Genomic DNA, 27,500 nt, shown 5'->3' on the forward strand with positions numbered 1-27,500 from the left:
ATTTTGCATCTGATCCTTGGTACATAGAAGTGTGTTGAAGAAATCTCCCTATGACCCCTTTGCTTCGGATCCTCTCCCTTTCCCAATTCCGACAAATCCAGCTCGATTGATGGCCAAGGTTGGAATTGGGGATTCCACAGCAGAACTTAGGAGATTTAAATTAAGATATTCCACAAAGATTCCTCATTCCATAAAGGATCCATAGGATCGGTTATCCCCCAAGGGGGTTGAAAACGAATCTGGATGTAGGAGATCCTGGAATCCTTTGTGGTCTCGTGTAGTGAATCGGGTTCATGTAGTCCCGGTGTAATGAAAGAGGTGGTTCTCCACTCTCAGCATACAGGGACTCCACAGGTGAAGACTGAAAACCTGTACAGATTTGAGAGCTTTATTATGAACCCAGTCCCGAGAACAGTGGGAAATTGCAGATGAAAAGTGTCATATCCATAGTCTAGTTTATTACGATAAGTGTTTGGTAAAGCCACAAAAGCGATGTGGGTCTGCACCCCAAGATAGTGTGAAATAACTGCAAAATACTAAGCACTTTGTAACCTTCATGTTTAAATGTTAATGTGAGGCACCCATGTAAGCCTTAAGTAAAAAATTAGACCCAAGTACTTCACCCCTTGGACAGATTGCAGGGGTTTGCTCCTAAAAAGAGGGAAGGATGGAACTTTCCTTGTTTGTGGAAATGTATAGCCATGGTCTTGCTTGGAGAAAATTTTAACCCATGGTATGTTGCCCCTTGTACAACCTGATTTACTGCAGTTGCAGTGTCCTTGCACATCCTGTAAGCTTCCTCCTGAGCAGTACAGTGTAAGTCATCCACATACGATTACACGAGACAGCACTTGAACCAATTTTTATGAATCATTTATAGCAATAGCAAACAGGGTCACACTTTAAAAACCTCCCTTGTGGGACTCCTTCCAGCTGATCTTCTTGGTTAGTGAAACTACTTCCCCCTCGAAATCTATAACTTCCGTCAGCAAAAAAGCTCAAGTAGTACCATAAGCCTTTTCAAAGGGCAAAGAAGACTGCTAACATGTGATGTCACAGTGCAAAGGAATTCGTAAATCAGTTCCATCCTTTCAGGCATCTGTGGTCGATCTCAATTTCTAAACCCATCTTGATAGGGGTCAGCACATTTTTCCTTTTCTAGCAGCCAGTGAACCTGAAGTTTACCATTTTCTCCATCAGCTTGCAGATGCAGCTGGTGAGACAAAAATTGATCTGTAATCCTTGGTGTGGAAGTACCTTGCCAGGTTTAGGGACCGGAAGGTTATAGCCTCTTTCCATGTGGATGGCACTGTCCCTCCTTATAGATCCATTGAATAGATCCAACAGGGAAATTCTGGAAACTCTCGGTAAGTGAGACATTATTTAGTATGGGAAAATCGTCATTCCTGGGGCGGTCTTACGGCAGAGCTGCAAAGAAGAACCCATCTCCTTGCACAAAAAATGTTTTATGGAAGTTCTGTGCAGTCCTGCTGAAGAAAGACATTGGTTGTCACTTCTGTTCAGCATGAAGAATGAAAAATTGGGCAGTGTAAGATGCTCCAGAGGAGATCTCTGCCATGGATGTAGCTAGCCCTTTGCAAATCTTTTTGTCCTTGAGGTTATGCCATCTATCTCAGAGCAGGTTGTGACATAGATATGCTCTTTCCAGCGATCTTACGCACCTTTTCCCCATACCCCCGCTAAGGGGGGGCCGAGTAATGAGGAGACATAGTGTCTCCACGAAGTCCATCTAGCCTCCCTTTAGCACTTGCCTGTCCTTGGCTCAGGTCTTTTTGTAATGGATCAAGGATACATTGCTAGGGTGTCGTTTCAACTGCCTTAATGAAGCTTTTCTTGCTCTGACAGCTTGTTAGCATTCATCAGACCACCATGGTACTGAAGGTTGACAGGAGGTCTTCAAAGCAGGTGGTGACATGGATGTGCTCTTTCCAGTGATCTTACACACCTTGTCCCATACCCATGCAAAGGGGGGTCCAGAGTTAATTTGAAGAGACATACTGTCTCCATGACACTGTAAAGCCTCCTTTCCCAAATCGCCTGGCCTTTGGGCTCAGGTTTTTTTTAAAATGGATCAAGGTTACATTGCTAGAGGTCATTTAAACTGCTTAATGAGCTTTTTTGCTCCAACAGTTTATTTCATTCATTAGAACACCATGGTACCAGAGGTCGACAGTGTCACTGTTCAGTAAGACTGCATCTACTTTTTAAAAAACAAGGATTCCAAGGCCCTTCCTCGGGGGTTGCACAAAGTGTCTCCCCAGAGGTAATACCGACCATAGAGTTCTCCCAAGAGTAGAAATGATGTCGAAAACTGTCTAAGTAGATGTTCCAAATCATTTATGTTGAGATTATGTGGGGGAAGTAGATGATGCAACAGTGAAAGGTCATGTTAAGCCTATTCTCACAGCCTTCCCCTGCAGTGTTACGATGGATGGCCTGGAAGGGAATATCCTGATGTATGATTACTGTACTCCTCCATGAGGTCCATTATCAATGGACTTGAACTTGGAATCCTCTCAAGGAAATTGAATTTTTTTCCTGGTCATAATCTCTTGTAGGCATACACAAACTGGGTTACATGAAGCTATCAGATGTGCAGGTCTTTCATTTTGCATAAATTCCCTAAAAAATTCCCATTGGATTAGGGTATCCAGTTCTTCAAACTACCTTTTCATAAAGTTTTTGGGTAGTACCTGTGGTTAAGGCCTGGCTCCAATCTGTTGGCTGTCCCTTTCAGGATGTTTGGAGCCCCTTTTGAAGGGTTGTTTATCTGCAGAACTATTTTCCACAGGCTTCCTTTGGACAGGCTCAGGATTTTTTGGGTTTGGGCAAAAACGGCCCTGAGACTTTGGTTCATAAGCATTCTGTCTAGCAGCAGAGGCCCCTGTGGATGTGGTGGCAGTTGGGGAGTCACTGTTGAGGCCTCTGGAGCCTTGACTGATGCTCCAAAGTCTTTACTTTGGGAGGAGGACCCCTCAATAGACCCCTCACTCCTACTCCTTTTCTGGTGGAGCAACTCACCAGAGGCAGTTTCAGCATTTGAGGACTGAGGTTTAAAGGTAGGGGCAGATTTGGTGGTGTAATAAATTATTGGAGGCAAGGAATGGCGGGAAGGAGGAGGGCTAGAACCGGAGCTAAGGACTTACCTCACTTTGCTCTGGGAAATTTTTCCCCTTGCTCCTTATTACCAATTTTTCAAATTTGCATCTTTTACATTACTTTGAAGAGGCTTCATGAGCTTCTATGCAGTGGTAACAGCATATTGCACCTTGACAGTTGTCCTCTCCCTGATGACCTGTTGTACCACACTTTACACACTCTTGGTTGTCCATTTTCCTTTAAAAAAGCGAGAGTTGGCTCCATGCCCATAACCCTCGCAGTGTAAGCACCGCATAGGGTTGGGTACGTACAGCTTTTCCTTGAGGGGGTTCCATGCCAACTTTAAATGATTCTGGAAGGACTAATATGTTAAGAGTTAAAAGGAGAGCTGATGTCGACTGTTCCAGACCATCAACTTTCTTCTTAAAAAAGTTTTACTGCTAATACATTAAATTTTTTAGTTCCCCCCAACAATTTCTCCTCAAATACTTCATCAGGTCTCAGGAAAAGAAAATTACCTTACACTGATTTAATGTTTTGTGAGGTGAACATGAAACTTGAGCCCCAGGAATGTTGCATATCACATGCAGACGGTCACTCGTCTGGTGACGAAACTATCTGGCTACCATCTCTCTTTGGGGTGATGCAAGGATCACGTGACACACAACTCAAATATCTTCCCATGTACTTCAAAAATATCAAGATCCCTGATTTACACCATCAATGGTCGTCCCCTACTAGGTATTTATATATGAGATACTTTCATATTTACCAGTTTAGATTTCCATAATGGATTAATGAGGACTTTTCTCCTTACCTGGGTTGGGAGCCCAGAATCCATTACAGTTCCCATTCTTGCCCTTGGAAGCTGGAAGGTTCCAGCATGACAATATGTGACGTTCCTGAGGGAATGGCCAAGGGATTGCATAGATCGTCAGGGAGATGGTTTAAGTTCTTTGTAAATTTGTACAACTCATACAAATTAGAATTCTTCATCCCCCACCCCCCCGCCAACCATGAAACGAGGGGAAGCTATAGTTGGGCTCAAAATCTCCCAACAGCCACAGGGGTAGTGAGGAAATATACGCAGCCACTACTACAGTACTGATAGTTGTGGGACCTATGGCTACCTAGCCATATTTGACAAGCTAATTGACTTGACCGGACCTTGATCAAGCCACGCGTCTAACCAGAATAGAGGATCAAAGAGGTGTGTTGCTAGCTGCAGGGCGCAGTATGCAGCATCGCTCAACTACCAGAACTCCTGTCTCCTAGTAATACAGGACGCCACACACGGCAAACACATGTGGGAGAATTCTCCCTGGTCCAAGATGGAATGAACCAGGGGAGGGTGCACCCTCCCCTCTCATAGGCCTTGGTGTACCAGGAAGCCATTTTGTCTCATCCCTCACTGGTGACCCCTCCAGTATGGGTAGCCCTCTGGTCTGGCTCATGTAGCAAAAGCTAAATACAATTATTCCTCGCAAGATATGTTAATAGGAGTCACTGCCACCACCCATTTAATTAACGTATGGGAACGTAGTGTATATGGGAGAAGAATGATAGTGTAGAAGACAAGTTGTGTGGAAAGGAGCGAAAGAGTGTAAGTGTAGTGTGTGTGTGTGTGTGGTGTAGGTGTTGGGTGCGAGGATATAAAGGTCGGTACGCGTGATGTAAGCCGAGGAGAGGCGTGTGCGTATACGCAATTGTGCAAGTAGCCACCTTGATTGAAATAAGGAACTATCACCCGTCATTGGAGGTGGTTCTCATTTAGTGATTGTCTCATCTTTACAGTCGGGCGTTCAATAAACTAAGTATATGTAATACAGGTTTATTATAAATCAAATTAAAAGATAAAAGACAGTAAAACATGAAACGATAAGAAACACGAATAAAACAGTAAAATGGATGTTAATACAAAAGGAACTTAAAACATTAAAACACGAACATTGAAACAAACATGGAACATAAAACAATTAATAAAGACCGATGAAACGATACAATAAAATAGTAAAACGAATGATAAAAGAAACAAAGCTAGATAAAAAGGAACATAAAATGAAAGCATACAAACATGGTAAAACGAACGATAAAACAAAATGGCACTTGGATAAAACACACAAGAACACGACAATAGAAAAGCACCGGTCACTAGGTCACTTTGGCCGAACAAAGACCCCGCAAATTATCTCTTGCTACCTATATTGAATAAGATACCCCCACGACCACTTATCTGAACAGGGGAAGCCCGTTCCGGGGTTCCTCAGGCTGTCAGCTAGCAGGCCAGTAGCAAAATCCCCCCTGGCTCTTGTTTTAGGCCTTCCACGTTAGCTCTTACGCGGGAGATTTTTGTTAAGAGTGGTTCTTTTTTGGAATTTAAAATCATGAAAACTAAGTTAAAATAATGACTAAAATATAAAATCATAATATTTATATAATAAAAGTACTAAAAGTTACTGATGTAAAATAAAATAAATAAATGAACTTATTAAAAGAACCATCGGAAAATGAATAAAATCGTGGAAACTTAAAAGACTTAACTTATATAATAAATACTTAAAATACAAGAAATAAAAAGGATTCGACCCAGTGACATTGTTTAGGAGTGACTGGTGCCAAGTACAAATACATAGATTTATTTAATAAAAAATACAAATATGCAAAACGGTTGCCGTTTGTGGCAACACCACGTGCGGGCATCCTCCTTCGCGGGATAAACGGTCTTGCCCTGAGCTTCGGCGATGTGCCAGCGACCGAAGTCCAGGTCCTGCATCTTGTCCCAATATGCAATGGATGCTTTTATAAGAAAATAGTCCCCCCTGATAATTGTCCACGTGTGGGGAGGGCAAAACTTCGCCACGCCGCGGCTCCGACAAGAGTGTTGCCACCTCGAGGTCTTTTTATTTCGATGACATTAGTTGCTTTTCCAGGCCTGTGGGAGAGGTGGAGGTGAGAAGATATATCGAATATGGTCTATACCTCCTGGAGTGAACGATGCGAGTTTTGCGAGGTCGATCACTACACTCACCACGGCAAGGCGGCTCCCATTAGTTGCTGCCATTTGTTCCCAATATAATTCTTTTTTACACTCTAATCTCTTTATCATTGATGCCAATGTTTCGCATTATTTATTCATGATTTACCCTGTCATATGCTCTCCTGTAACTAATAAATGCTATGTACAAGTCTTTCTGTTTTCACTGCATTGTTTTGCTATCATTCGCAAACTGTTCCCATTCAGTTTCATGTTGAATTTCCTTCTTGATTCTTATCATTATTGCACGCTTTCTTTTTTTCTTCTTTTTTCGTAATGTGGCTCATTAGCCTGATTAATCTGTACTTGTTGCTGTTCAAGAGATCTTCTTTCTTTAGCAATTTTATAAAAATGGATTCTCTCATTGGCTGAGGTATTTTGCCACTGTCCGAATATTTTCACAAACTTCTATCAAATGCCAGTAGCTTTTCTATTCTTCATAGTTTTGATGCCTTTTTCATTTCACATTTTAAACATAACATTCCTGTAAGTTCATCTTACTGCTGATTTTTTTTTTTCAGTCCGGTTATCATTTAAAAAATCCCTAATATATTCAATCCATCTGGATAATATGTTCTTGTTTTCTTTTATTTCTTTTCAAACCTACATCTCTATCTTTATCTTTCAGTGCTATGCTTTCTGGTTCTGAGCCTAGTCATAAATTTATCTTACTTTTCTAGATCCCCAATTTCTCCACATTACTCGCTTATCCATTCTTATTCTTCTTATTACTATTGCTATTATTATTGTTGCTGTTGTTGTTACTATTAGTAGTAGTAGTAGTAGTAGTAGTAGTAGTAGTAGTAATAATAATAATTATTGTTATTATATTATCAATAATAATAATTATTATTATTATTACTATATCAACAACAATAATAATGATAATTATTATTATTATTATTATTATTATTATTATTATTATTATCATTATTGTTATTACCATTATTATCATTATCATTATCATTATTATTATTATCATCATTATTACCATCATTATTGTTAACAATGATAATTATACTAATACTACTGTTACTACTTCTACAGCTACTGCTGCTACTACTACTACTAATAATAATAATGATGATAATAGTAATGAAAACAATAATAATAATAACATTGATAATAATAGTAATAATGACAATAATAATAATAGTGATAATAACAACAGTAATAGTAATAGTAATAGTAATAATAATAAAAAAATAATGGTAATAAATAATAATAAGAAGGAGAATGAAGATGACAATAATAATAATAACAATAACAACAACAATAATAATAATCATTCATCATAATTATTATCATTATTATTACTATTACTGATTTATCACTACTATTACTATTATCATTATTATTACTGTTATCAATTATTTTCATTATCATTATTATCATTGTTATTGTTACTGTTATTCTTATTACAATTATCATCATCATCATCATCATCATCATCATCATCATCATCATCATCATCATCATCATCATCATCATCATCATCATCATCATCATCATCATCATTATTTGTATTCCATTATTATTATTATCATTATTATTATTATTATTATTATTATTATTATTATTATTATTATTATTATTATTATTATTATTATTATTATTATTATTATTATTATTATTAATCATTATTATTATTATTATTATTATTATTATTATTATCATTATTATCAATAATAATGTTCTTAATAATAATGCAATATAATTTAATTTAAAAGAATGTATACTGAATACTGAAGAGAAGCTGAATAATCAAGAGACTGACCTATTTAAGTTTACGTCTGATAGAAGGAATGTCTTTTGTAACGCACGTGAAAAAGCATTTGGTGCTGTTCAAGTCTCAGGTCGGTTACGAATGCTTGTAACATGTAACTAAAACAAAACAAAACAAAAAAGGGTACGTCACCAGATTAATTGCAAGATGTTCTCGCGCCAAAACCGAAAAAAGTCTAGGAGTAAAATTCTAGGGAAGGAGCTTTACAAGGCCACGGTCTCGGTGGCAATTCCTTGACCAAGATCGAGAATCCGCTGTTCTAAGGATTTTTGGAAATGATTCTCGGAATATCGATGAAGCAACACTCAGGCGAGTTTATCTCCAGAACGGCGTGAAGAAGCGAAGAGTAATTTCTAGACATCCATGTGGATTCATGTGGATGGAACACCTGATGTATGTGGACGATATATGACCAGTGTGCTAAGTGTAAAACTAGAGAACAGGAATTGCAATTGGCCATTTCTTGCAGACTGTGCATTCAATGATAAATACAACTCACCTTACATCTCTCGGTTAATCGTTGTTACTATACAGACTATGGCTAGAATTCGATAATTCAATACATACAAAGCATTTAGTAAATGTAATAATAATAATATAATAATAATAATAATAATAATAATAATAATTATGATAATTATTATAATAATAATTTATGATACTAGTAATGATAATGATATGATGATAATAATAATAGTAATATTGATAATGATAATAACAACAATACCAAAACAATAACGATAGTAGTAATAAATATAATAATAATAATAATGACACGAATGAAATTAATTACAATAATAACAAAAATATGAATAGCAACAATAACAGCAATAACAAAAAGATTGAAAATCATAATCCTATAAAAATGACAAAATAACATCATCAGAACGAGAATACGAAAAAAACAAAGAAATCGAATAAAACTGACCAAAAAAAAAAAAATACAAGACATCACATACAGACAACGGATGGAAAAGTCTCGAACCGACGCCAGTAACCTTTGTCAATAACATTTGCGTTCGAAGACAAATGCGGGGCGACGTTTTATTATATTATGCAAATTCTGGTATTTAGGGATAACGAAATCATTTTCATTTTGGTGTGTTCGTTTGTATATGATGGAAGTGATGGTGGGGGTGGTGTTGGTGAAGATAATGATGGTGATTATTATTATTATTATTTTTAGAATTATCATTATTATTACAATAATTATCAGCATTGATATTTTATCGTTATTATCATTGTTATCATCATCATTACTAATATAATATGATGGTTACTATTATTTTTATTTTTATTTTTATTTTTATATTTTATTTATTTTTTTATTACTATTAATGCCATTTTTAAATATTATCATTGTCATTACTATTATTATCATTAATATCAAAATCATCCTTATCATCATCATCATCGTCATCATCATCATCATCATCATCATCATCATCATCATCATCATCATCATCATCATCATCATCATCATCATCATCATCATCATCATCATCATCATCATCGTTATCATCATCATTATCGTTATCATAATCATTATTATTATCATTACCATCATCATCATTATTATTATCATTATTATCATTCATATTCTTCTTATCGTTATTATCGTTATCAATAATAGTGATGATAATAATAATAATGATATTATGATCATTATCTTTATTTTCGTTATTGTCATTATCAATATTTTCATTATAATTATTACTACTCTCATCATCATCATCATCATCATCATTATCATCATCATCATCATCATCATCATCATCATCATCATCATCATCATCATCATCATCATCATCATCATCATCATCATTATAATTATTCATTATTATTATTATCATTATCATTATCATTATCATTATTATTACTATTATCATTATCATTATTATTGACATTATCGTTAACCTATTTTCATCATTAATTCTATCATCATTATTAAAAAATTATCAATATCATTATCATTATTTTTATCATTATTATCATTATCAAAATAATCATTGCTATTACTATTACTCATATTCTCATAATGGGAAGCATAAGGATTATTGATAATTTTTATAAGAGTGATGAAATGGCAATCACATTACCTTATGATAAAAACGATGAAGATACACACTTACGTATATATATGCATGTGTGTCATGCCAATACTTAACTATATCTGAATCGAATATAGTAGAGGATACAACACGTGTCTCATGTATCAGTGATCAAGCATGTTAAACAGTAGAGTTCGGTTCGAACAGATACATGTACAAGGCGAAGCGCTAGAGGCAGTGGACAAGTACAGTATGTATATACCTAGGGCAACTCGTACAGGCAACACATCTAGCGAAGAGGAAATTAAGCGATGTATCAGTCGAGGCTGCAGCGCCTTCGGCAGACAAAGTAGCATACTATGAGACTCCTTGCCATTATGTTTAAAAAGAGAAATCTTCAACCAATGTGTTCTACCGGTTATGACCTATGGATCAGGAACATGGACTACAACCAGTTTAATGGAAAGGAAACTAATAAGTGCCCATAGAGGGATCGAGAGGTTGATGCTGGGAATTAGCCTAAGAGATCGGATGAGGGCGACGTGGATCAAGGAACAAACAAAAGTGGAAGATATACTTGCGAATATAAAAAAGAAAAAATGGCAATGGGCAGGTCATATACATAAGACACAGGACAATAGGTGGACAAAGAAAGTAACAAACTGAGTTATACATAACATAAAGAGGCCAAGGGCCAGACCAGTGGCAAGATGGCGTCACGAAATAACGAACTTTGGTGGCCGAGACTGGAAACAAAAAACACAAGACAGATAAAGTTGGAAAAGATTAAGAGAGGCCTACGTCCTGCAGTGGATTGACTCAGGCTGATCATATATATATATATATATATATATATATATATATATATATAATATATAATATATAATATATATATTATATATATATATATAAAATATAATATATATATTTTATATATATATATATATAATATATAATATATATATATATATTATATATATATATATATATAATATATAATATATATATGTATATATATATATATATATATATATATATAGAGAGAGAGAGAGAGAGAGAGAGAGAGAGAGAGAGAGAGAGAGAGAGAGAGAGAGAGAGAGGGATGAATTTATTATATATAAAAATTAGATGTATGTAGTTGTGTGTTAATGAGTGAGTGAGTGAGAGAGAGAGAGAGAGAGTGAGTTGTGTGTGGGGTGTGTGTGTGTGAGTGTGTGTGTGTGTGTGTATAAGATGTGGAAAATTCTATTTCTGTTACAGATGTGGAAAAATTTTATTTCTATACCATGGACCACGGGCGTTTTCCACGGGATCCAAATTCCCAAATAAGAACCCCCCGCCAGCGAGGGGGGGTCCTTTTTATCTGAACCTCTTTTCCCGGGGAGTTCGTGCTAACTCCCACCCACTAAGGTCAGCTCCCCCCTTCCCCCGGGACTGACCGGACCTCCGCGCGGCCCGTTATAACTAACATGTCTTGTTTTTTTTTATCTGCTGGTATCAACTCTCAAAATAAGATCAGCCGATCCCTACAATACCCCGCAACCCAAATGTAATTGGGGCCTTACCCTTAAATTCGGGTGGCAGCGGGGGCCGTTGCACCTTTTGGCAGCAACACGGACACACCCCCCCCGAAAAAACCCGCTCGCCGTTCAGACAGGGCTAAAAAAAAAAAAAACCCGAAATACATTTTTGGGGGCCCCTTTCTTATTTCTTTTCCTTCTTCTCCCATACATGTTTTAAGGGCCGTTGTTTTTTTGTTGGGTAATGGTGCTAAGGACAGAAAAGGGCATTTTTCTCCACTATTTTTCACCCAAAATCGCTTTTCCGTGCGATCGAGAAAGTGATCAAAAAACATGAATATCGTTCGTTAGTTAAGTAATTATTTTTTTCTCTCTTTTTAGAGATTTATTTTTTTCATCTGCAACGTTTTTAAACGCGTTCGTGATTTTATCTTATCCGTACCATTTCTTTTATCCTCTTTTCCTAACCCTCGCCCCCGCCGACCTGACCTCATTTTTCTTTTTTCCCCGGGTCGGGGTGGCGTGGGTAGGGTAGATACCCTTGGTTTCCCCCTCAAATTTGGAAGAAAACGATCATTGTTCATTGTTTTTTTGGTGCACGTTCTATCGCGCTAGAACGAAGTTGTACGGAATTCTTTAAAATTCTTAATTTGAATTACGTAGGATTTTCCTCAATCAAAAGTGCACAAAATTTGCCCGTATTGCCCCGGGGTTCGAAAACCCAAATAGATCTGCGCTCCGTCGTTCGGAGAAAAATTTTATTGGGTTCTTCGGCCCCCTTTTGATCGGTGTGCCCCGCGGTTACGTCCGTTAATTAATTTAGGACTGGGTTTAAGCTAAATCATTTTCGCTTTTTAAATCCCCTTTCTCACCCTCTTAAAGTCGCTTGCATGTTTTGGGTCCCCCCCCAGGTTTTGTGTGTTCGTAAAAATTTATATATTTCGGGAATTTTGCGAGCGCCCATTACAGATCGCAGAAAGGCAGGGATATTTATTCCTGGGTCGAGTCGCTTCAGTCTATCGCATTTGGGGATGGGCCCCCCCCTTTTTTGGTTTTTATTAAGTCTGACGTGCAAAGCTGACATTACCTGGGAGTTCAGTTTTCTGACCCGAGAAATTTTCTTGATAAAAAAAAGGGGGAAATTTTTTTCATGTCACCATTTATTCATGCGTACATTCTGGGGCGCTATCATTTTATGTTGAATCAATGTGTAGTTGAATAAACTTAAATAGTAGCATTGCTAATTTTACTTCAGTTTTGTTTGTGCGTTAATATTCTGTTTGGATTCTTCTCTGTGGAGGTCCCTCGCTTCCCCTCTTAAAGATAGCTGTCACTCACACACCATACACCACACATTCAGCTCACTCACACACACGGATAAGACCGCCCTTTTTTTGTCTTAGGCCGGCGTAAAAAAAAAATTTATCCTTTAGCCGCATTTTGTCTGTCGCTGTCTGTGTCAAGTTACTCTATTTCTTATCTGTGTGACGACTATGGGGTTTAAAAAGATCTTCCGGATCGCCGATGTCTTCCCTTTTTTATCTCATTCTATCAAGATGGTTGGGATTCAAATAGGTCAGCGACCGCTACTGACCTCCTCTTCTATTTTCTTCTTTACCTTTTTGAAATAAAAAACAAAATAAAAAAAAAACGAAAATAATTAAAAACCAACTTAAAAAACCCTAATTTTATGAAAAACCCCTAGTGGTAAAATTCCACCCACTTTTCTGTTTCCTTTTTTTTTTCTCTTACCTGGCCCTTACGTGTATGATCTGGCTCCCCACTTTTTATTCGTCGGACCGACACGGGAACCGAGGAGGACCCTTAGGATGCTGTAAAAAGGACGTCATCGAAGACCCATAGGGCCCCGGCCAGGATTTTTGTCGAAAAGGTGTTTTCCTGCCAGACCCCCGTAGATCCAGCGAAACCACACCTTTTCCGCAGGTTCTCGCCCCCAAAAGCTGGCCTGGCGGACGCCTGCAGATCCGGTCAAAATCCAGAGCTCGTGCGCAGGGACAGCACCCCGAATGCCGCCCCCCCCCACGCCCTAGATCCGGTAAGATTACGAGGGGCGTGTGGCGCGAGAAGGGCCTGGGCGAGTCTGTGAGGGCGTGTGGCAGGGCCCGCCGAGTTGGCCGGGCCGGGCTAGAGAGGTCAAACAATCCCAGTCCCCGGGGGAAACCTTTGCGAGCTTTTTGAGGACGTGGAAAAGAGGACGGACATTACCAGAGGACCGGGGGGATTTGGACACAGGGAGAGAACCACGAAAAGGCACCGGAAACCACGAGAACGAGACGACCAGCCAAATTGGTCACCCTTGAAGGCCCTCGGGGCAGGCGCGAGTAGGGGGCCGAGCATAAAATGTGGTAATTCATTTTTTTCAGGATGTGGAAAAATTCTTTTTTCTATTACCAGGGGACCACGTGCTGTTTTACGGGGACCCAAAATGTCCCAAATAAAAACCACCCGCTCACGGGGCGGGGGTCAATTTTATTCTGACCTCTTTTTGCCCGGGGAGTTCGTGCTAAGCTACCACCGCACTAAGGTCAGCTCCCCCTCTCCCCGGGGCAGCTGACCGGGGCCCTCCCGGGGCCCGTTTTATAACAAAACATGCTTGGTTTTTTATACTGCGTGGTATCAACTCTCAGAAAAAAAGATCAGCCAAATACCAGTATCAATACCCCTGCAACCCCAAGTAATTGGGCCTATCCCGTTATAGTGTGTGTGTGTGTGTGTGTGTTTTGTGTTGTGTGTGTGTGTGTGTGTGTGTGGTGTGGTGTGTGTGTGCGTATGTGTATTTTAAAATTCAATATATTTTTTTATATATATCATGTATATAATATATTCTTTATATAAAATAAAAATTATTATATATTATATATATATATTATATATTATAATGTCTTGTTTTTTTTTTTTTTTTTTTTTATAAGAAGTATTTCCCCCGGGTTTAAAATGCCTTTACTGGGTATGAGCCCAGTGTCTGGGGGCATCTTTTGGGGGAATTTTTTCTCTCGCTATGATTCTTCTCATCTTAGATGACTTTTCCTGAGTCTCCGGGTATCTGTTTTCATTCCCAATTCGCTTGAGGATGGGGATGAAATTTCCATCCCTTTTAATTTGCTTGTAAAAGAAAATCAAACCCCCAGAATGAAACCCATCAAAAAGTCCTTAATGGTTAAGTGGGTGGCGAGATGTTAGTCTTCTGATGAAAGTACAGTTCATTTCTCACGTTACGCAAATCCGTAACCTCCAAGTGAAAGTCGCCCCACTTACTTTTAAGGTAGTAATTTTTCACGGGATTTCAGGATGAGGGAAGAAAGTGAAATCCTAGAGAATACGAAGGACCAAAGCATAGTGGAAGTGAAATGTTTGACCAAACTAGAAAATGCGAACAAAAACTAGGCTGCGTTTCTTTATTTTTTGCCCTAAATAAAATCACCGAAAAAGGTCAATATTGGATATGAACTTCTCCAAGAATGACCGACCTTACATTAAATAACAAACAAACAAACAAACTCAAAAAAATCGGACACTGTGCATTGATAAAGATGCGCTGGATCTCGTGATACGACTACAAGCACTGAAGCTACTCTTAAAAGCGTGCCAACTGTGAAGGTTCCCATTGGTCAGACCCTGCTGAACATGGCAGACTGGAAAGCGAGACGTTGGCATACATTAGGGAAAGTTAGTTACCGTGAAACCAAGAGGAAAGCTGAAGGCTTTACAAGCAAACCTGAATCTTCTTACACTGAAGCAGTAAATAACCACTCCAATGCAGGTAGTATCATGCAAGAGATGGCAGCAAAGGATAAGTATATTGCTGAACTGATGGAAATTGTAAATAATTTGATAAATCAGATTAAATAAGTAAATAAAACAAAAAAATAAATTGATGAACCAACCCAGCAAAAGCTGATACCGAATCATAGCCTAAACCTCACTTCCTCGTCCAGGCGACCTCTGCTAGGGTTCCGTCTGCTAGGGTTTCAAGGCTCTTCCACACTCCATAAAACGTAACTTTCACTTAAGCTTTATACAATGGAACGGTCGAAGTCTTGGAGCTAGAGCAGACGATCTTAGAATATTAGCCTCGTCTTATGCTCCAGCTATTATAGCTCTCCAAGAGACGTATTTAGCCCACTTCATCTCTGACGAGGTTGTTTCACTGAGAAAATATCACTTGTGTCGGAAGAATCGAGAGGGTAGGGGTGGAAGCACGTACATCCATTAAAGCCTCCCTTACACTGAAGTGAATATTGATTCTACTTTGGAATTTGTTGAATACAATGTAAAAAATATTAGAACATATTTGACTATATGTGATTTAAATGCTCATCATACACTACGGGGTTCCCTGCGGGTGGTAGTTAAGTAAATTTAGTTAACTGATGATTCTGATTTGTCCTGAAAGATGGTAGTCCGACGCGGGTGGACGATAATACCGGGTACTTTAAATTTTCTTGTCCTGTATCTGGTCCTTCAACAATAGCAACCACGTACCTGCGGCACACCACTGACGACTCATTTGGAAGTGATCACCTTCCTATTTGTATTAAATATTCATGCAACACAACAAAAAAGCCATCATTACTTAAATTTAACGTAAAGAGAGCAGATTGGGTCGCCTTCATAAGGAGCGTCAAGCTCGAAGTTGTTTTAGTAACCACTGATGATAAAGTAAACAACATTCAGAATTCTGTCTTAGATGTAGCAACGACATCCATTCCCAAGACTCTGACAGACAACTTTAAGCATAGACCCAAGTACTTCACCTCTGGACAAATTGCAGTGGGTTTGCTCCTAAATAGAGGGAAGGATGGAACTTTCCTCGTTTGTAAAATGTATAGCCATGGTCTTGCTTAGGGAAAATTTGAACCCATGATATGTTGCCCACTGTACAACCTGATTTATTGCAGCCTGCATGTGTCCTTGCATATTCCGTAAGTTTTCTCCTGAGCAGTACAGTGTAAAGTAATCCACATACAGATTACATGAGACAGCACTTGGAACAAACCTTTATGATGTTATTTATAGCAATGGCAAACAGGGTCATAGTTAAGGCTCTCCCTTGTGGGATCCATTCCAGCTGATCTTCCAGATTTGAGAAACTGTTTCCCACCCAAACTCTAAACTTCCTGTAGCAAGGAAGCTTTATATGAAGGTAGGCAATGCTCTTCTTAAACCAATGTCATACAGCTTCATGCATATGCCATGCTTCCAAGTAGTATCATAAGCCTGTCAAAGGAAGCCTTTGGAACTAGTTCCATGGGTAAACAACCTCAAAGATTCTCCCAAGACTCAATGGAACTGTCAGGGAATTCATGCTAATGGGAAGAACTGCAACATCTGATTGCTTCATGTATCCAGTTTGTGTATGCCTACAAGAGATTATGACCAGGGAAAATTGTCCGATTTCCCTGAGATGGTTCAAATTCAAGCCCACCTTTGATAATGGACCTCATGGAGGAGTAGTAGTGATGGTACATCAGGATATTCCCTTTCAAGACATCCACCTGCAGATGACACTGCAGGTGAAGGCTGTACGAATAGGCTTGACTTGACCTAACACTGTGGCATCCATCTACCTTCCTCCACATAATCTCAACATTCATTTCTATTCTGGGAGATTTCAATGGTCGGCATCACTCAGGGGAGACACTTTGTGAAACCTTCGAGGAAGGGCCTTGGAGTCCTTGTTCTTAGAGTAGATGCAGTTTTACTGAACAGTGACACTTACATTCCAAATCAAATTGTCAATTGGTTCACCTGATTCACAGACGAGTTTCACTTGGTAGTCATGGAAGACTTACATGGAAGTGACCACTTTCCAATACTTTTGCAGAGGTGATGGTATTCCAGTCAATGGAGTGCAGAGATGGCAACTTGAACATGCAGACTGGAATCTTTTTAGATCAACTTCAGTATTGCAATGATCTGTGAATGATCTCCAGTGTTTTCAAGATGCTGTTAATCACTTCACATCACGAATTCACCTTGCAGTAGAAGCATCCATTCCCAAAAGTAGTGGGCAATGCTGTCGACCTCCGTACCATGGTGGTCTGATGATGCTACAAGCTGTCAGAGCAAGAAAAGCTTCATTAAGGCAGTTGAAACACCCCAGCAATGTAGCCTTAATCCATACAAAAGACCTGAGCCATGGTCATGGACTTCGTGGAGACACTATGTCTCCTCAATAACTCTGGGACTCCTTAGTATGGGTACCCCCCTAACGGAAGCCGCCTTGCCGCGGTGGGGGCTTGAGGTCCCAATGATCTGGTGAGCCGGACCAGAGGGCTACCCATACTGGAGGGGTCACCATGAGGGATGAGACAAAATGGCTTCCTGGTGCACCAAGGCCTATGAGAGGGGATGGTGTACCCACCCTGGTTCATTCCATCTTGGACTAGGGAGAACTCTCCCACGTGTGTTTGCCGTGCGTGGCATCCGTATTACCAGGAGACAGGAGTCCTGGAGGTTGAGCGATGCTGCACGCTGCGCCCTGCAGCTAGCAACACACCTCTTTGGTCCTTTATTCTGGTTAGACGGGTGGCTTGATCAAGGCCCGGTCAAGTCAATCGGCTGGTCAAATATGGCTAGGGTCAAGCAGGCACTATTCAGTCGGTAGCGCATAGGTCCCGCGACTGCCATCAGTACTGTGATAGTGGCTGCGTAATTTCCTCATTACCCTGTGGCTGTGGGAGATTTTGAACCCAACTATAGCTTCCCTCGTTGGACTCCATGGTGGGTGGGGGGTGAGGAAATGAAGAATTCCAATTTGTATGATTACTATAAATTTACAAATATCTAGCTCTCTCCCTGACGACCTGCGTATTCCTTTGACATGTCTCTTTGTAAAATCACACTTTGTCACTTTGGAACCTTTCAGTTTCCAAGGGCAAGAATGGGAATCGTAATGGTTCCGGGCTCCCAAACCAGGTAAGAAGGGGAAAAGTCCTCCTCAATCCAATAAGGAGATCTTACCTGGTAAATATGAAAGCATTTCATATAGTAAGTACCTGGTAGTGAAGACCATTGATGGTGTATCAATCATGGATCTTGACATCTTTGAGGTTCATCGGAAAATAGTTGAAGTATGTCAACGTGATCCTCGTATCACCCCACAGCGAGATGGTAGCCTGATAGTTGAGGTTTCGTCACCAGACGAGAGTGACCGTCTGCGTGCAATATGTAACATCATGGGGCTCAAGTTTCATGCTCTCCTCACAAAACCTCAATCAGTGTAAGGGCATTGTCTTTCCGAGACCTGATGAGGTATTCTGAGGAGAAACTGTTAGAGGAACTAGAGAATTTTAATGTAGTGGCAGTAAAACGTTTAGGAAGAAAGTTGATGGTTGGAACAGTCGACACCAGCTCTTCTTCTAACTTTTAACACATTAGTCCTTCCAGAATCGGTTAAGTTAGCATAGTACCACCTCAAGGTAAAGCCATATGTGCCCAAACCAATGCGGTGCTTCCACTGCCAAGTTATGGGCATGGAGCCAACTCTTGCCGTTTTAAAGAAAATGGACAACCAAGAGTATGTTAAAGTGTGGTACAACAGGTCATCAAGGAGATGACAACTGTCCAGGTCCAATATGCTGTTACCACTGCAAAGAAGCTCATGAAGCTTCTTTCAAAGCAATGTAAAAGGTACAAATTTGAAAAGGAAGTATTAGTAATAAGGAGCAAGGAGAAAGTTAGTTTTCCAGAGGCAAAGCGACGTGCCCGTATGCTGTTTGCACAGCCAGGTAGGTCCTTTGCTTCGGTTCTAGCCCATCCTCCTTCCCACCAACCCTGCCCTCCAATGCTTCTTACAAACACACTCTGCCATTCCCTCTAACCTCAGTCCCAATTGCTGACACTGCCTCTGGTGAGTTGTTCCACCAGAAACGGAGTAGGAGTGAGGGTCTATTGAGGAGACTCCTCCTCCCAAGTAAGGTCTTTGGAGCCATCAGGCAAGGCTCCAGAGGCCTCAACGGTGACAGCTCCAGCTGCCACCACAATCCACAGGAGCATCTGCTGCTAGTCAGAATGCTCCTGAAGTAAAGGCTCAGGCACGCCCTTTGCCCAGGCAAAGGAATCCTGAACCTGTCCCAAAGACTCCAGCTGCAACAAAATCCACAGGGGCCTCCGCTGCTAGATAGAATACCCCTGAAGCAAAGGCTCAGGCCCGTCCTTTGCCTAGGCAAAGAAATCCTGAACCTGTCCAAGGGAAACCTGTGGAAACTAGTTCCACAGGTAAACAACCTTTAAAAAGGTACTCCCAGGATCCTGAAAGGGACAGCCTAAAGGTGTGAGGCAAACCTTGACCACAGGTGCTGCCAAACACCTTATGAAGAAATAATCTAAAGAACTGGATACCCTAATCCAATGGAACTGTCAAGGAATTCATGCAAAATGGGAAGAACTGCAACATCTGATAGCTTCATGGAACCAGTTTGTGTATGCCTACAAGAGATATGACAGGGAAATCGTCCCATTTTCCTGAGAGGATTTCAAGTTCAAGCCCATATGGAACCTTGACAATGGACCTCATGGAGGAGTAGCAGTAATGGTACGTCATGATATTCCTTCCAGGCCATCACCTGCAGACAACACTGCAGGTGAAGGCTGTGAGAATAGGCTTGACACGACCTTACACTGTTGCATCCATCTACCTTCCTCCCACATAATCTCAACATAAATGATTGGAAGATCTACTTGGGCAGTTGGCCACATCCATTTCTACTCTGGGAGATTCAATGCGCACACCTCTGGGAGACACTTTGTGCAACCTCGAGAAGGGCCTTGGAGTCCTTGTTCTTAAGAGCAGATGCAGTTTTACTGAACAGTGACACTCCCACACATTTCCAAGTTCAAACTGGGACATTCTCCAATATAGACCTATCAATAGGTTCACCTGATTCACAGTTGAACTTCACTTGGCAGGTCATGGAAGACTTACATGGAACGACCATTTCCAATAATTTTGGAGGAGGTGAATGGTATTCCAGTCAATGGAGTGCAGAGATGGCGACTTGAACATGCAGACTGGAATCTTTTTAGATCAACTGCAGTATTGCAGGATCTGTTAATGATTTCCAGTGTGTTCAAGATGCTGTTAATCACTTCACATCACGAATTCACCTTGCAGCAGAAGCATCCATTCCCAAAAGTAGCGGACAGTACCGTCGACCTCCAGTACCATGGTGGTCTGATGAATGCCAACAAGCTGTCAGAGCAAGGAAAGCTGCATTAAGGCAGTTGAAACGACGCCCCAGCATTGTAACCTGATCAGTTACAAAAAGACCCGAGCCAAGGCAAGGCAAATGAGGCTAGACGGAAGTTGTGGAGACAGTATATGTCCTCGATTAACTCTGGGACCCCCTTAGCGTGGGTGTGGGACAAGGTGCGTAAGATTGCTGGAAAGAGCACATCCATATCACAACCTGCTCTGAAGATAGATGGCATAATCATCACAGAAAAAAAGATATTGCTAATGAGCTAGCCTAAATCCATGGCAGAGATCTCCTCTGGAGCATCTTACACTGCTCGATTCTCCACTCTTCGTGCTGAACAGGAACAACACCCAGTGTCGTTCTTCAGTAGGAATGCAGCAGAACTTCCATTCTAATTTTGCGCAAGGAGATGGACTCTGCTTTGCAGCTCTGCCGTAAGACTGCCCCAGGAAGTGACGATATTCCATATCAAATGATATCTCACTTACCGGAGAGTTCCCAGAAGTTCCTGTTGGACTTGTTCAATATGATCTATAGAGAGGGCACAGTGCCATCCACATTCCTGTTCCTAAACCTGGCAAAGATACTTCCACACCAGGAAATTACAGACCAATTTCTCTCACAGCTGCATCTGCAAGCTGATGGAGAAAATGGTAAACTTCAGGTTGACATGGCTGCTAGAAAAAGAAAACGTGCTGACCCCATATCAATATGGCTTTAGAAAATGAGATCGACCACAGATGCACTTGTGAGGATGGAAACTGCTATACAGAATTCCTTTGCACAGCGACGTCACATGTTAGCATTCTTCTTTGACTTTGAAAAGGCTTATGATACTACTTGGAAGCATGGCATACTCATGAAGCTCTGTGACATTGGTTTAAGAGCGCATTACCTACCTTCATACAAAGCTTCCTTGCTAACAGGAAATTTAGAGTTCGGGTGGGAAACCAGTTTCTCTAACCTGGAAGACCAGCTGGAAGGGTCCCACAAGGGTGTCTTAAGCGTGACCTGTTTGCCATTGCTATAAATGACATTATAAAGGTTGTTCCAAGTGCTGTCTCATGTAATCTGTATGTGGATGACTTTACACTGTACTGCTCAGGAGGAAGCTTACAGGATGTGCAAGGACGCATGCAGACTGCAATAAATCAGGTTGTACAGTGGGCGACATACCATGGGTTCGAATTTTCTCCCAGCAAAACCATGGCTATACATTTCCACAAACGAGGAAAGTTCCATCCTTCCCTCTATTTAGGAGCAAACCCACTGCAATTTGCCCAAGAGGTGAAGTACTTGGGTCTAATTTTTGACTCAAGACTTACATGGGTGCCCCATGTGAAGTGAAGGCTACAAAAGCACTATAGTATTTTGCGGGTTCTTTCACATTTATCTTGGGGTGCAGACCGCACAACGCTTCTACGGCTTTACGAGCACTATTCGTAGTAAGCTTGACTATGGATGTGAAGCTTATTCATCTGCAACTCCCACTGTTCTCGGATGTTGGACTCGGTTCATAATGAAGCTCTCAGAATCTGTACTGGGGCTTTCAGGTCTTCACCTGTGGAGTCCCTGTATGCTGAGAGTGGAGAACCACCTCTTTCATTACACCGGGACTACATGAACCTGATTTACTATACGAGACTACAAAGGATTCCGGATCTCCTACATCCAGATTGGTTTTCAACCCCTTGAGGATAGCCGATCCTATGGTAGGAGAATGAGGAATCTTGTAGAAGAACTTAATTAAGTCTCACTAAGGTTCTGGCTGTTGGATTCCCCAATTCCCCCTTGGACTAATCAAGTCGAGCTGGATTTGGTCGGAATTGGAAAGGGAGAGATCTGAAGCAGAAGTCAGAGAGAGATTTCTTCAGCACATTTCTAAGTACCAAGGATCGGACGCAATATATACAGATGGTTCGAAATCTGAAAATGGTGTGGGCTTTGCAGCAGTGAGCAGAAGGAAGACTGCATCTGGCAGTCTTTCTCTAGCAGCCTCGATCTTCACTGCAGAGTTACATGCCATCCTTGCAGCAGTTAAGATGACTAGAGATCTTATGAACCATTCTATTGTGATATATGTGACTCTCGTAGTGCTTGCAAGCAATCAAGAGCTTAAACTCATCACATCCAGTAGTGAGGGAGGTTCAAGATTGGCTGCACTGATGTCAACACGTAAAAGATAACTCTGTGTTTGGGTGCCAGCGCATGTTGGTGTCAGTGGAATGAGCGAGCTGATCAGAAGGCTAAGGCAGCTGCCGCTCAGCCTTGTGATGCTCGTTTTCCTCTCCCACACATCGACTGAAACCCAGCATCAGGAGTTGTCTTCGCGATAAATGGAAGGAACAATGGAGGCATCTCTCCAGAAATAACTGCGAGAGATTAGAGATGACCTTGGCAGTTGGGTGACTAGCATCCATCCCAACCGAAAAGTGGAAGTTGCATTAACAAGGCTAAGAATCGGGCACACAAGACTGACTCATGGGCCGATGATGGCTAAAAATCAGGCACTTTGTGAGGGATGCCAAGAGCCCTTAACAATCGCACATGTAGTGGAAAGATGTGCAACATTCTCAGACCAAAGACGTATGTACTTGTCTCCCCCATATACACTGAAGAATGTATTGGGGGAGGATTGTGACATAGAGTGTCTTATTAGTTCCTTAGGGAGACTAATATTTTTAATTAAATTTAATATGCATAATGTTTATGCAATAATTTTATACACTTAGAGTATAATATTTATGCTTTGATTTTTAATTTGTTTATTGTTATTTATAAGATATCTATTGACAGATTTTTAAAGTTTTAAACATTTTAATATTTCTGTTTAACAAGGTATTCGCCGCTAATGACCTTAGCTGTTGACGCGGCAGATAATTTTAAATAATCAATCAATCAATTAGTATGGGTATGGGACAAGGTGCGTAAGATCGCTCGAAAGAGCACATCAATGTCACCGCCTGCTTTGAAGATATATGGCATAATCCTCACGGATAAAAAAGGTGTTGCTAATGATCTAGCTAAAACCATGGCAGAGATCTCCCCTGGAGCATCTTACACTGCCCAATTCTCCACTCTTTGGGCTGAACAGGAACGACGCCCAGTGTTGTTCTTCAGTAGGATTGCAGAGCTTCCATAAAACTTACCATTTTTGTGCAAGGAGATGGACTCTGCTTTTCAGCTCTGCTGTAAGACTGCTCCAGGAAGTGATGATATTCCATACCAAATGATATCTCACTAGAGTGCTACCAGAAGTTCCTGTTGGACTTATTCAATAGGATCTATAGGGAGGGTACAGTGCCATCCACATGGAAACACATATAAATCAGGCTGTGCAGTGGACAACATACCATGGGTTAAATTTTTCTCCAAGCAAGACCATGGCTATACATTTCCACAAACAAGGAAAGTTCTATCCTCCCCTCTATTTGGGAGCAAACCCACTGCAATTTGTCCAAGAGGTGAAGTACTTGGGTCTAATTTTTGACTCAAAGCTTACATGGGTGCCCCACATCAAACAATTAAAAGTGAAGGCTACAAAAGCGCTTAATAATCTGTGGGTTCTTTTACATATATTTTGGGATGCAGACCGCACAATGCTTCTGCAGCTTTACCAAGCGCTTATTCATAGTAAGCTTGACTATGGATGTGAGGCTTATTCATCTGCAACTCCAACTGTTCTCCAGATGTTTGACTCAGTTCATAATGAAGCTCTCAGAATCTGTTCAGGGGCTTTCAGGCCTTCACCTGTGGAGTTCCTGTATGCTGAGAGTGGAGAACCACCTTTTTCATTACACCGGGACTACCTGAACCTGACTTGCTACATGAGACTACAAAGGATTCCAGGATTTGCTACATCCAGATTAGTTTTCAACCCCCTTGAGGATAGCTGATCCTATGAATCCTATGGAATGAGGAATCTGGTGGAAGATCTTAATTTAAATCTCACTATGGTTCTGGCTGTTGGAATTCCCCAAGTCCCTCTTTGGACTAATCAAGTCAAGCTGGATTGGGTCGGAATTGGGAAAGTGGAGAGATCTTAGAGACTAGAGATCTTAGGAACCATTCTATTGTAATGTATTGTGACTCTCATAGTGCCTTACAAGTAATCAAGAGCTTGAACTCATTACATCCAGTATTGAGGGAGGTTCAATATTGGCTTGCACGGTTGTCAACATGTATGTTGGGTGCCAGCGCATGTTGATGTTGGGTGCCAGCGCATGTTGGTATCAGTGGGAATGAGCGAGCTGATCGGAAGGCCAAGGTAGCTGACGCTTAGCCCTGTGATGCTCGTTTTCCTCTCCCACACACCGACCTAAAACCCAGCATCAGGAGTTGTCTTCGTGATAAATGGAAGGAACAATGGAGGCATACCTCCAGAAACAAACTGCGAGAGATTAGAGATGACCTTGGCAGTTGGGTGACCAGCATCCATCCCAACCGAAAAGTAGTTTTAATTAACGAGACTAAGAATCGGGCACACAAGACTGACTCATGGGCCGATGATGGCGAAAAGTCGAGCATTTTGTGAGGGATGCTAAGAGCCATTAACGATCGCACAGTAGTGGAAAGATTTGCAAAATTCTCCGACCAAAGACGTATGTACTTGTCTCCCCTATACACACTGAAAAATGTATTGTGACATAGAGGGATTTATTAGTTTCCTTAGGGAGACTAATATTTTCAATAAAATTTGATTATGCATAATGTTTATGCAATAATTTTATACACTTAGAGCATAATATTTATGCAATGATTTTTAATATATTTATTATTTGTAAGATATTTATTGATAGACTTTTATAGTTTTGCATATTTTAATATTTCTATCTAACAATGTTTTCGCCTCTAATGACCTTAGCTGTTGACGCGGCAGATAATTCGAAATAATCAATCTGTCGTGATCAGATTTTCAACACCATATGCGCCCAGGGAAAACTGCAGCCCTAGTATGCCTAAAACCACGAAGTAAAACAACAGCACTGCAAGAGGCACGAAAACCAGGTGCAGACGATACCACCTGTGCAGAACATGATTAGAAAATGAGAATCCACCTTGCAATTTCAAGAATAAAAGTGATGAATAAGTAGTTTAGAGACTCAGAAATGCAGCACAGATAAATGCGCATAAGGGGATTTAGTGCGCGGGGTGGTAAATAATTACCGCGAAAGTGAGGATGCGCGCCTGGGGGGAGCCCGCCAGAGACACCTGGAACAGAGAGAGGGCAGGCTGGGGTTCGCCAAGGCAACACGCTGTCGCCTTTTGTGTTTTTACTTATTTTTCTGAGCTTTTGTGACGGACTCCCATCGACAGTGGGTTATAACAGCGACCTGTGGCTAAATATAAGAAGGTAAAGATAATTATATTGGTTCGTGCATATGTCCGCTGTCACTCTCTTAGTAAAACACCAGCACTCACTCTTTTATTTCTTTGTCCGATTTTACCTTTTGTGTTTATTTTTAATAAATTCAAGTGCTGTATAAGAGAAGCATTTAGAGCTACACATAATGTAAGATTCGGCAGTAATGGTCCCTAACACTGTATTTCCTCATGGTGAACAAGGTGATTTTAAATCGAGTTGATTATTGATTGTTACCCTTGTTCACGAGTACATGCACGCGCGCACGCACCCACACATACACACACGCTCTCGCTCTCGCTCTCTTCCGCTCTCTCTCGCTCTCGCTCTCTTCCGCTCTCTTCCGCTCCCTCTCGCTCTCGCTCTCGTTCTCTTCCGCTCTCTCTCGCTCTCGCTCTCTGCCGCTCTCTTCCGCTCTCACTCTCTTCCGCTCTCTGTCACTCTCGTTCACTCACTCTCACGCTCTCGTTCACTCACTCTCACGCTCTCGTTCACTCGCTCTCGCTCTTACTTTCGCACACGCACACGCAAGGCCAGTCACCAGAAAAGACACTAAAGGTAAATTGTCCATGTTATGACCCTTGATCAGTGTTTGGGTTTTCTGTTGGATTCTCTCAGTTATTAGATTCCCTCTTGGCCATTTGTCTTGAACTAAATCGGACCACAGTGCTACCGTATATGAAAGATAGAAAACTCGGAAAAACATATTAACTTTGGCGGATAAGCCCTTAGAGTTAGAACAACTTAAGAAGCTGTGATATACATTTAACTGAGCTAACCGCGACAAATCAATCAATTTCCCCTGGTATCAGGCGGGTCATTCCGCAGGCTTTCGGGCCGCCTGTTCCCCTGACTGTATAGAAAATCTACGGACTCCTCAGCCCTGTAACATGACGTGGCTTTGCTGTTTTCCTTTTTATTCTAATAAGAATAAACCAGTTTTTATATCTTTTGGTTCGTGATCTACATCTCCATCTCCATCAACACTCCAACTAGTGTTACAGTACGTAACACTAGTTATCTGACGTTCCATACTTTGTCTCATTCTTGCCTTCGACTAATTCACCTTAGCATTGTTTCTCACTTGTTTTTTCTCTTCGTGTTTTCCCGTTTTCCCACACAGAACCCTAATTTCACTTTATTGTACTTTTCTGACATTTATTCCTTTCATGTGCCCATGTTTTGTTTAATTTTATTGCTCTTTTTATTTTGTTTCTCTGGGCTTATCTTAAACTCGCTATACACGATTTAATAACTGAAATGAACTGCATTATTTGTAAAACATCACCAAGCGCGGGAAGTCACCAGTATATAAAGTCAAACCAGGTCGGTAGAGAGAGAGAGGCTGTGGTGAGACCTTTTGGATTATTTGCTGGCTGACTGGTGCTTCTCGTGCTGTGGCGGGT

Source organism: Penaeus monodon, chromosome 5, assembly GCF_015228065.2.
Source record: "Penaeus monodon isolate SGIC_2016 chromosome 5, NSTDA_Pmon_1, whole genome shotgun sequence".
NCBI classification, from domain to species: Eukaryota; Metazoa; Arthropoda; class Malacostraca; order Decapoda; family Penaeidae; genus Penaeus; species Penaeus monodon.